This window comes from Perna viridis, chromosome 15, assembly GCF_037379345.1.
Source record: "Perna viridis isolate PV_CMFRI_1.1 ecotype Kerala chromosome 15, ASM3737934v1, whole genome shotgun sequence".
NCBI lineage: Eukaryota > Metazoa > Mollusca > Bivalvia > Mytilida > Mytilidae > Perna > Perna viridis.
This window is the reverse complement of record NC_142459.1, coordinates 5,613,620-5,624,039: the sequence shown is the minus strand read 5'-3', so window position 1 is coordinate 5,624,039 and position 10,420 is coordinate 5,613,620. Positions and strand designations below refer to the sequence as shown.

General features: G+C 36.7%; 1 long non-coding RNA gene across 1 annotated transcript; it reads left to right on the top strand.

Annotated features, from left to right (window-relative positions):
• The first annotated feature begins 574 nt into the window (after nucleotides 1-574).
• On the top strand, nucleotides 575-10,046 carry LOC148596687 (uncharacterized). Its single transcript, XR_015919093.1, has 5 exons — nucleotides 575-744; nucleotides 3,390-3,446; nucleotides 4,186-4,219; nucleotides 6,791-6,897; nucleotides 8,196-10,046. It is a non-coding gene; the product is annotated as an uncharacterized LOC148596687 (long non-coding RNA).
• Nucleotides 10,047-10,420: the final 374 nt, after the last annotated feature.

Sequence of the window (10,420 nt, the reverse complement as noted above, 5' to 3'; positions counted from 1 at the left end):
AATTTAGCTTACTGTGGCAGAGTCAAATGGTTCCTACTCCGATATAATACCACAGAAGGGTTCTTTTGGGTGCATTTTTCCTGACACAACGCCCCACTAAAGTCTGCGGGCATATTATCCGTATTATGGCCGGACGACCCAAATATATTGCATGCCAGGGTAATCCCATTCCACCACCTGGGGCATACCACCCAGTTGCTCTGTGAACATAGTGTTCTAGCCCTCGGCCAGGGTTCTTAGTACAATTTAGTTGTCTTTTAAAGCAAGCTTAGCGCTGCTACGTGTTTATTCATTGAACACACCTTTGGCGCAAATTCAGTTGAACTAAATCTGATATGATTCAAGTCGGAAAAGTATGACTACTAAGCTAGTGAATACCTTTGGTAATTCATGGAGTAGTTTCGGTCCAGTAATATTAAAATAAAAAGATATTTCAAATTTAAATCCTATGGAAAGTGCTTTCTGACTGTGACAATTACCTACATGCAGTTAAACCATTTGACATGTGATTAAATCAAAAAGATAAATATCTCATTAAAGTATTTGAAATAAATCATAGCAGTGATGTAAAAAATAAAGTCACAGAAATGAATTTTATGCATTCATTTATATCCTCGCAAATGTCGGTGCTGTTGCATAGTTGAGCAGTCTTATAGTGGGAATAGAGAACTGGAATATTATACAAGGAGAAGATGTCGACCAATACCTGTGTAATAGTGTCTTTGATGGTCGTTTTACGTATAGGTATGTTTTAACTCTGTATTACCTTTAGTTACTTCTCGAATGCAGTTTTGTAAACAAAAATGGATAGTATATATTGTATATATCTTGTCAGTATAATTCTACGTGCTGACAGACTGTTCTTATCGTGGTAGAAAAACTCACTGAAATCCTGCAGTATTAAAACAGCAGATGGTCATAAAATGTTGATGAGACTGTAGCCGTATCATTGCGACAAATGTATTTTTTTTTTCAATTTAGTACAAAATTTGTTCTTAATAAGACCTTTACCATTCGGAAAATAATTTTTTGTGACGCTTACCTTACCGGTGCACTTGGTCCATGCTCCCAGTTTTTAGTGGAGTCCGCGTTGCTTATTTACGTTTGTTACTTTGTATGTATACTTTTATTTACTTTATGTTCTTTGTTTTGTATGTCTGTTTTCCATGTCAGGTCTTTGTCCCTGGATTACATTCTTTTGATTGCCGCTATAACCTTAGTTCCCTTGATTACTCTTTTTGAGAATAGAAAGTGCGAAGCAGGATGTTTAAACTAGCACAGTAAAAACAAAACTTTTGTTGCTTTGTAAAAATCATTTTGGTTATTTTATGTTCTCTGGTGTGTGTGTGCTTTCCCTATTTGGTCTGTGTCCCTGGGTTACATTCGTTTGATTGCCGCTATAACCTTGGTTCCCTTGATTACCCTTTGTTTGGTTATGTTTCAAAAGTCTCTGAAACAGTGAATCTGGGCATTGAAAGAAAAATTTACAGAATAAAAAATCAAAGATGTTATATGTACTAACATTGCAAAATCTAAAATAATAATAGCTTATTCCACATTTTTACATTACTAGTTGTCATTGTATTGTTGATTTAAAATAAACTCTACGGGAAAAAAATGTTTCATTTTACTCCAAAGTTTTACAAAAGTTGCATCCACAACTCATTTCTGATTATTAAAATAACAGCATCTAAGGAGTAGTTTTTAAGACTGCAGTTAATTTGATTTCCGATAGTAGGAGGGGATGCACTGTTTTACCATTATTTCGCTAGTCTGTTATGAGATCATTTTTCATAAGTTTGGTCTGTCAGTACAAATCACACCCTCATGACATTTAAATATTTTCTACCATTCTGCCCCGTGCAGGTCCGGGTGTTAAAAGAATAGGCCTGCAGCAGCCCTAAGCTTGTCGTAAAAGGCGACTAAATAGTGCTCAGAACCCTAGCCGGGGGCTAGGGCGCTCTACCCACAGAGCAACTGGGGATGTGTGCCCCAGGTGGTGGAATGGGGTACCCCTGGCGTGTTGCATGCTGGGGTTGTCAGGCTATTATACAGAAAACCTGACCGCAAACTATAGTGGTGCATCGTGTTGGGAAAGATGCCACGTTCCTCGCACGTTAAAGAACCCTACTGTGGTATTCTCCCGGAGTAGGAACCATAGGGCACCGCCCCAGGAGGCTAAATTGCCCGACCCTACCCACCTTTCCCTATTTCCAGTGGCAATCTAAATTTGTCGACCCCATTGTCCTTGTGTCCCATCCCTTTTTCATTTCATCACCATTTCATGTTCATTTTATCATCAATTTCATGTTTCATCGTCTGAATATAGCTGAAATATTGCTGCTCGGACGTTAAACCCCAACAAACAAGCAAACAATCTACCATTCTATGTAAGAATCAGGCAATGGGGGCACGTCATATTCTTAATTTGGTATTTTGCCTTAATATATGCAATACATCTAATTAACAACCAAAATTTTGTTTTTAATTTATCCTGAAGCGTCTGTGACGATTTTTTTTACTGGGAAAATATTTCGCCATTTTTCTATAGTGCATTTTAAATAAATTTGATCTATCAATATCTTAAAAAGGCGAACGTAACAAATGCTCCGATGGTCATTTTTAGAGGTTAAAAGGTATAAATATTTGGATAATACGATTAAATCTCTGCCGTTTTTTTTTAGTGTGCCATAAATCATACATTTTGTCTGATTCTTAGATGTTTGTTTGTTGGTTGGGGTTAACGTCCGAGCAGCAATATTTCAGCTATATTCAGACGATGAACATGAAATGGATGATAAAATGAACATGAAATGAAAAAAAGGATGGGACACAAGGATAATAGGGTCGACAAATTTTGATTGCCACTGGAAAAAGGGGGGATGGGTAAGGTCGGGCAATTTAGCCTCCTGTGGCGGAGCGCAAAGGTTCCTACTCCTACCGAATACCACAGCAGGGTTCTTTAACGTGGGAGGAACGTGGCATCTTTCCCAACACGGTGCACCACTATGGTTTGCGGTCAGGTTTTCCGTATTATAGCCTGACAACCCCCAGCATGTAACACGCCAGGGGTACCCCATTCAACCACCTTGGGCACACATCTCAGTTGCTCTGTGGGCAGAGCGCCTAGCCCCCGGCTAGGTTTCTGAGCACTATTTAGTCGCCTTATCCGACAAGCTGCTGCAAGCCTATTCTTTTAACACCCGGACCTGCACGGGGCCATGCATAATAATAATGATTCTTAGATAGAGAAGGACTTAAAAGATGTGTCAATTTCTGATTTGGGTGAAAACAACTTCCTGTTTGAAGACTGATTTTATTTAACCAAACCGGGGATAAATTGTCAAGGTTTACGTTGTCTCACAGTATTGTTGTCATAATTCAATTAGGTTCATGTGCTGAATTGGGGTTAGATCAAGATAAGACACCAGAAGACTATGCCATCGGTATGTTTATATTAACTCGTTTATGGTGTAAACGGTTCATTTCGCAAATTCTGTTCCAAGCATTCTTTTATCATCGAATACTACTGTCAACTTACTTATATCAATTCCTCTTTTGTACGTTAAATCTTTTGAACCAATCAAAGTATATCATTTTTAAATACTGGGAAAGTATATTGTTTGTTGACTACCAAATTTCATGGATTTGCCTTGAAAGGAAGGAAACTGTTTCATTCATCAAATTCAAGAATCTACAAACGTTAACTAAAGTCTTGCTTCTAACCCGCGAAATTTGTTACTTTGTTCACACGAGTAAAACTCTTTCATAGTTTCAAGACAATTTCAAAAATTTGGGTATACATCGTATGGGACCTGAAACAAAAAAGAAGGATATTTACTACGCGTGACTATGATTCGATAATGAGATATTACAAAAACAAAAAACATCGCATGCCATGATGAGCATAATTATGCACGCATTCACTTTGTAGACTGTGTACATTTGCAATATGATTTAGCTAGCTATTGCCATCACTTGGCGTCCGTCGTCGCCGTCAACTTTTTCTCCTCTTTTTAACTCCAGAAGAAGCATGGCCACTTTTACAAAACATAGAATGTGACTAAAGCCGGGTAAGCGATTCGGACTCTTTAGAGCCTCTATTTTCCTAAGTCATACATTTAAATGATATAATGCACAATTGACCTTCATTCAAATTTACCACATTTTCATTTCATATTTTAGCTGAATGTGTTTTAGATAGGATTTTATCTAATGCGTAAGTTTTAAATAATTTAGACAATACCGTCATTCTTAAGCAAAATCTAGACCTGATGTATCCATGAATATTTTTGTATAGTTTTTTCTATTAAAAAAATAATAGCATAATGAAGAGCAAAATAATAATTTTCCTCACGTTTGTTTATGCTCCAAACCATTTCTACAAAACCTTCCTCTTGAATTTTCCAATTTTTAACACATTACATGTCGAGAAATCTTGAAAATGTTTTAAGGCTAAAATTGATTCCGTTTAGAGTTTGTAAATAAACAGCACTTACAACTTCCTTATTCACTTCCGTTCCGAAAACTTCATTTGCGTTGAGACAGGCGTAAGACCGGAACATTGCAAACAGATCCAAATGAACAATAACTTGAGTACCAGTCCATATAGATTTTAAACACTGCCAAGAAAAAGGTCATCGACCAAACAATGCTTTATCCTACTAAAATCAACCAAATCGAACAAAATCAAGAACGGTAACTCTTGAAATATGCTAATTTCATGTACAATATATATAAATTTTAACACCCACATGAAAAACTATTACTATGGTTTAGTGGTCTGTAACTGATTCTGAATAAGAAGCGATTTCGGTGTGTTTTTGACATGCATTAATCACCTTCTGTCTGATTTTTATAAAGACTGAGTCCAAAGATGCTTTCTATGACCCCCGGGTGTTAAAAGAATAGGCTTGCAGCAGCCCTAAGCTTGTCGTAAAAGGCGACTAAATAGTGCTCAGATCCCTAGCCGGGGGCTAAGGCGCTCTGCCCACAGAGCAACTGGGATGTGTGCCCCAGGTGGTGGAATGGGGTACCCCTGCCGTGTTACATGCTGTTGTTGTCAGGCTATAATATGGAAAACCTGACCGCAAACCATAGTGGTGCACCATGTTGGGAAAGATGCCACGTTCCTCGCACGTTAAAGAACCCTACTGTGGTATTCTCCCGGAGTAGGAACCATAGGGCTCCGCCACAGGAGGCTAAATTGTCCGACCCTACCCACCTCTCCCTATTTCCAGTGGCAATCTAAATTTGTCGACCCCATTGTCCTTGTGTCCCATCCCTTTTTCATTATATTATCATTTCATGTTCATTTTATCATCAATTTCATGTTCATCGTCTGAATATAGCTGAAATATTGCTGCTCGGACGTTAAACCCCAACAAACAAACAAACAAACAAACAAGCTTTCTATGATATATTATAAAGAGTAATCAAGGGAACCAAGGTTATTGCGGTAATCAAAAGAACGTTATCCAGGGACAAAGACCACACATGGAAAACAGACATACACAACAAAGAACATAAAGTAACTAAAATCATACATGCACAGTAATAAAAGTAAATGAGCAACTCGGACTCCACTTAAAACTGGGAGCATGGACCAGGTGCACCGATAGGATAAGCGTCCTCTGCTTTGCTAGAAACACCCGCCGAGTTGCTCATAAAAAGTCAAGTCCGGGGTAGACAAACGAGGAAAGGAAAACTATGACCCGTTGAATAAATCAGTTTTCATGGTGCTGATGGATACACCATAACGATCCACGAGTTCATGATAACGACCATAAAACTTCTGTAGTGATGACTTCAAGCTTGTAGCAAAAAAACTCTGTTGCAGAGGCCTATTTGTTAGAGTTCTAGCGCGATACAAAAAGCCTGCGTATTTTAAGAATATAAATTTAATAAACTTAAAAAATACCACCATGTGGCTTATTATAAACATAAAACAGACACAGGGAACATTAACAACTTTTGATAAATATTTAATGAGCATAGTTTATCTGACATGAATTACCGGAATTTTTTTGCGAGGATCTAATTTTCGCTATTTACGCGAAGTTTTATTGTTTGTTTGTTTGTTGGGGTTTAACGTCCTAGCAGCAATATTTCAGCTACATTCAGACGATGAAATTGATGATAAAATGAACATGAAATAATGATGAAATGAAAAAGGGATGGGCACAAGGACAATGGGGCCGAGAAATTTTGATTGCCACTGGAAATAGGGAGAGGTGGGTAGGGTCGGGCAATTTAGCCTCCTGTGGCGGAGCCCTATGGTTCCTACTCCGGGAGAATACCACAGTAAGGTTCTTTAACGTGCGAGGAACGTGGCATCTTCCCCAACACGGTGCACCACTATGGTTTGCGGTCAGGTTTTCCGTATTATAGCCTGACAACCCCAGCATGTAACACTCTAGGGGTACCCCATTCCACCACCTGGGGCACACATCCCAGTTGCTCTGTGGGCAAAGCGCCTTAGCCCCTGGCTAGGGTTCTGAACACTATTTAGTCGCCTTTTACGACAAGCTTAGCGCTGCTGGAAGCCTATTCTTTTAAACCCGGACCTACACGGGGCCGCGAAGTTTCAAGAATTGCAAAAATAAAAGTTCTCTAAAATTTAAGGCTTTACATTTTCGTCTGATTTCCAATCAATTAGATCTGAATACACAAAAAGGCCAAAAATAAAGACCGAAGATACCAATGTTTATCGAGCAAATCGCGACATTTCACACCGGCAAAAAATATCTGTTATACGGTATTTTATTATGTCTTTTTATTCACTTTACAGCGAAATTGCAATCATCGTTCTAGTTTGTGTGTGTCTTATCCTAAACATAATCATTGCTGCTGTCGTATTACGTAAATATGTTTGTACAACATGTTGTGAAAAAAAGAGTAAGTAATCACTTCATTTTTATTGCATGAGTGTAAGATTTTGTAAGATTCATGCAACATGGAAAAAAATCAGAAACATGCACGTCAAAATCCAACCAATCTGACAATATAAATTTTCCAAAGGAGGCTTTATCTATTTGAAAAGACCATTACTTGATCTCTGCATCAATGGATTGGTTCATATTGTTTTAAGAGAATTTGAGAAAAATGAGGTTTTTGACAGAATTATCTACCAGTGCATTTCAATGAAATTATAAACCAATTAACCAAAATGATATTGAACATCTTTTTTCCCTAATTCTGATGGTGCAAATAGTCACATTTATTTTTCAAAATGGTATTTGTTTTACTTACAATGTACTGCCTGATTCCTACAAAGACTGACACTTAAAAACACATCGCATGATTGGCTCAATCCTTTAATTTTGATGGGTTTTAGTTTGATCACTGAAACGAGATATTACCACAGTAGGGTTTTTTTAAGGTGCAAGGAACGTGGCATCTTTCCCAACACGGTGCACCAATATGGTTTGCGGTCAGGTTTTTCGTATTATATCATGAATATTCATGTTGTTTACACGGCGTTCACCATTGTAATAAATAGTTCAGACTTCAGCAAAACTGCTGTTTTTACACAGGAGTTACTACGTAAGACATTACAAAGAAATTCTTAGTAATGACATGACGTTCATTTAACTTAATCAGTATTATTGGATGGGTTTGTTTGTTTGTTTGTTTGTTGGGGTTTAACGCCTGAGCAGTAATATTTCAGCTATATTCAGGCGATGAACATGAAGTGGATAATAAAATGAACATGAAATGATAATGAAATGAAAAATGGGATGGGACACAAGGATAATGGGGTCGACAAATTTTGATTGCCACTGGAAATAGGGAGAGGTGGGTAGAGTCAGGCAATTTAGCCTCCTGTGGCGGAGCCCTATAATTCTTACTCCGGGAGAATACCACAGTAGGGTTCTTTAACGTGCGAGGAACGTGGCATCTTTCCCAACACGTTGCACCACTATGGTTTGCGGTCAGGTTTTCCGGATTATAGTCTGACAAACCCACCATGTAACATACCAGGGATACCCCATTCCACCACCTGGGGCACACAACCCAGTTGCTCTGGGCAGAGCAGCCTAACCCCCGGTTAAGGTTCTGAGCACTATTTAGTCGCCTTTTACGACAAGCTTAGCGCTGCTGCAGGCCTTTTCTTCTGAAACTCGGACCTGTACGGGTCATTAACGGGTCGGGAAATTGTCTGTATTGAGAAACGTTTTTTTTTCTCCTTGCAGATAAGAAGATTGATGTGAAGGTTTGAGGCAGCGCCATATTGTCATCTGTTTCATACGAGCGTACTGTATAACATCTTGTTTTTTGTCTGCTTTTAATTTAATGGGTGTTATATTTTGGTTTGGATAATATTTATTTTAATTATATCACTTATCAACTTTGTCAAAATATTCAGTGAAATTGCATTTAGACAAATATAGAAACAGAAACTAAATAATGCTTGAAATAAGAATATCTTTTTCGCTTAATTCCGTACCCCTTCAAAATCGTCCTTTAATGCTGAACATATATCTTAGAAGATTTTTTTTCTATTTTAACTTTTCACATTTACCACATGAGAGCTTGTAACGATGAGGCTGAACACGTGTTATCTAATTACATGACCTGCTTACATGATCTTTTTTGTACCATGTATTTTCTATGTAAGTATGAATCTGCCTAAACACCAGGAAACGGGTGATTAAATATTTCTGATGATAATCAATGACACTGTTTAAAAACATTTATTACGTCCTATATGTTTATGTCATCGAATTTGCTATGTATCGTGAAATATTTTTGTCTGGTTACAGTTTAAAACAATTTGCGGGAGATTTTCTGCAGTAGAACATAATCAAATTTTAAGTGTTAATACCATCATTGAGAACTTTCATTTGCACTTATATTTTCGAATACAGTTTTTATGGGGATTACTGATGGATTTCCTATCAAAAATATTTAGAAGAAAGATTTAACAGAAAATCATATAAATCAACAAGATGTGTAGTATATGTTCTTTTTAAAAATCTTTTCAAAAAAGCTGCATATTGAATAAAGGTAAAATATTCCTCCTTTTCGGTCAAAAATAAAAATAGACAAATGAAAGTATGTTGTAATCAAATCATATAAACCAATATCTAATGAATTAGTTTCAAGATGTCAACGTTGGGACGGTTATAAAATATAGTTGTTATAAGAAATATCTCCTACTATTTATTAAATTTTAACATTTATATTTATTTACGAGGCATGTAACAATGTGATATACAGTCATGGTTTTTTTAATGTGGTCTTAAATATTTGTATGCTCAATTCATGAAATTGCCTTCTTAATTTGTAACAATATAAATATATATATATATATATAATTCCGTTAATAAATATTTATTCTTCTTATGCTTATTTATATGTACTATTCCACTTAGTATTGGCGATTCTTGTTCGGTTTGCATCCTTGCTTCTTATTTATATGACTAAACGGCGAATTGTCTATATGTTCTAAAGTATAAAGTCCATAAAATATCCAGACACTGCTTACAGTTAAGTGATTTATGCTGCAGAAAAAAAAAAAAAAACCACACGGAACAAACGATGCTTTTTTGTCTGATTATTCTTTCTGTATATAGATCTGTACTTTGAAAAAAAAAAAAAAACCTGCATTTTAATCTCCCACTGAAATCAACCACAATCAATAACGATAACCTTTGCAAACTGCTAATTTCATGTACAGTTTATATTTGGCAGTTTGCAACAATTTTATCTCAAAAGTGCAACAATCAAATGAAAGACTGGTTATGTGTTCTATAGGTGTTTCTGGGCAAAAAATAGAAGTGAATTTTGTGGGTTTTTTTAACATGCATAATTGATTGATTGACTGTTGTATTTTAATGCCGTTTCGGCGACCAGGGCCATATCACGAACATTTAACAAACAATTTGAAAATAATAAAAGCAAGATCAAAGTCTCTTCATGAAATAATGAAATTAAAACAAACAGCTATTTACATATAAAAAAAGTACGTAAAGGACAAATTTAAGACATAAAATACACATAGAAACATTACTTTGATAAATCATTAAAAATAAAAAGTATCAAAAATTAGATTTTATTAAATAAACTGATGTTCCGTAAGAAATTGGTAATGACTTTTGATGAAACGGTGTTGAACACATCAAACATATTGTCGCAGTCAAAATAATTTTGCCTGGTGTTGGCAAAATCCACACAATCTAGAAGAACATTTTTGACAGAGAAAGGGTAATCACATGGGATACACTCAGGTGGAGGATCACCTAGAAGCAAATGACCATGTGCAGTTCTAGAATGTCCAATGCAACATCTAGTCATGACCACTTGCTCTTTGCTATTGCCCGATCCGGATTGATGAACGCCTAGATCAGGTTTAACGGAATGGAGTTTGTTGTGTTCAAGACCGTCCCATCGGTCCTGCCCTGCCCCTCCTTAAAAA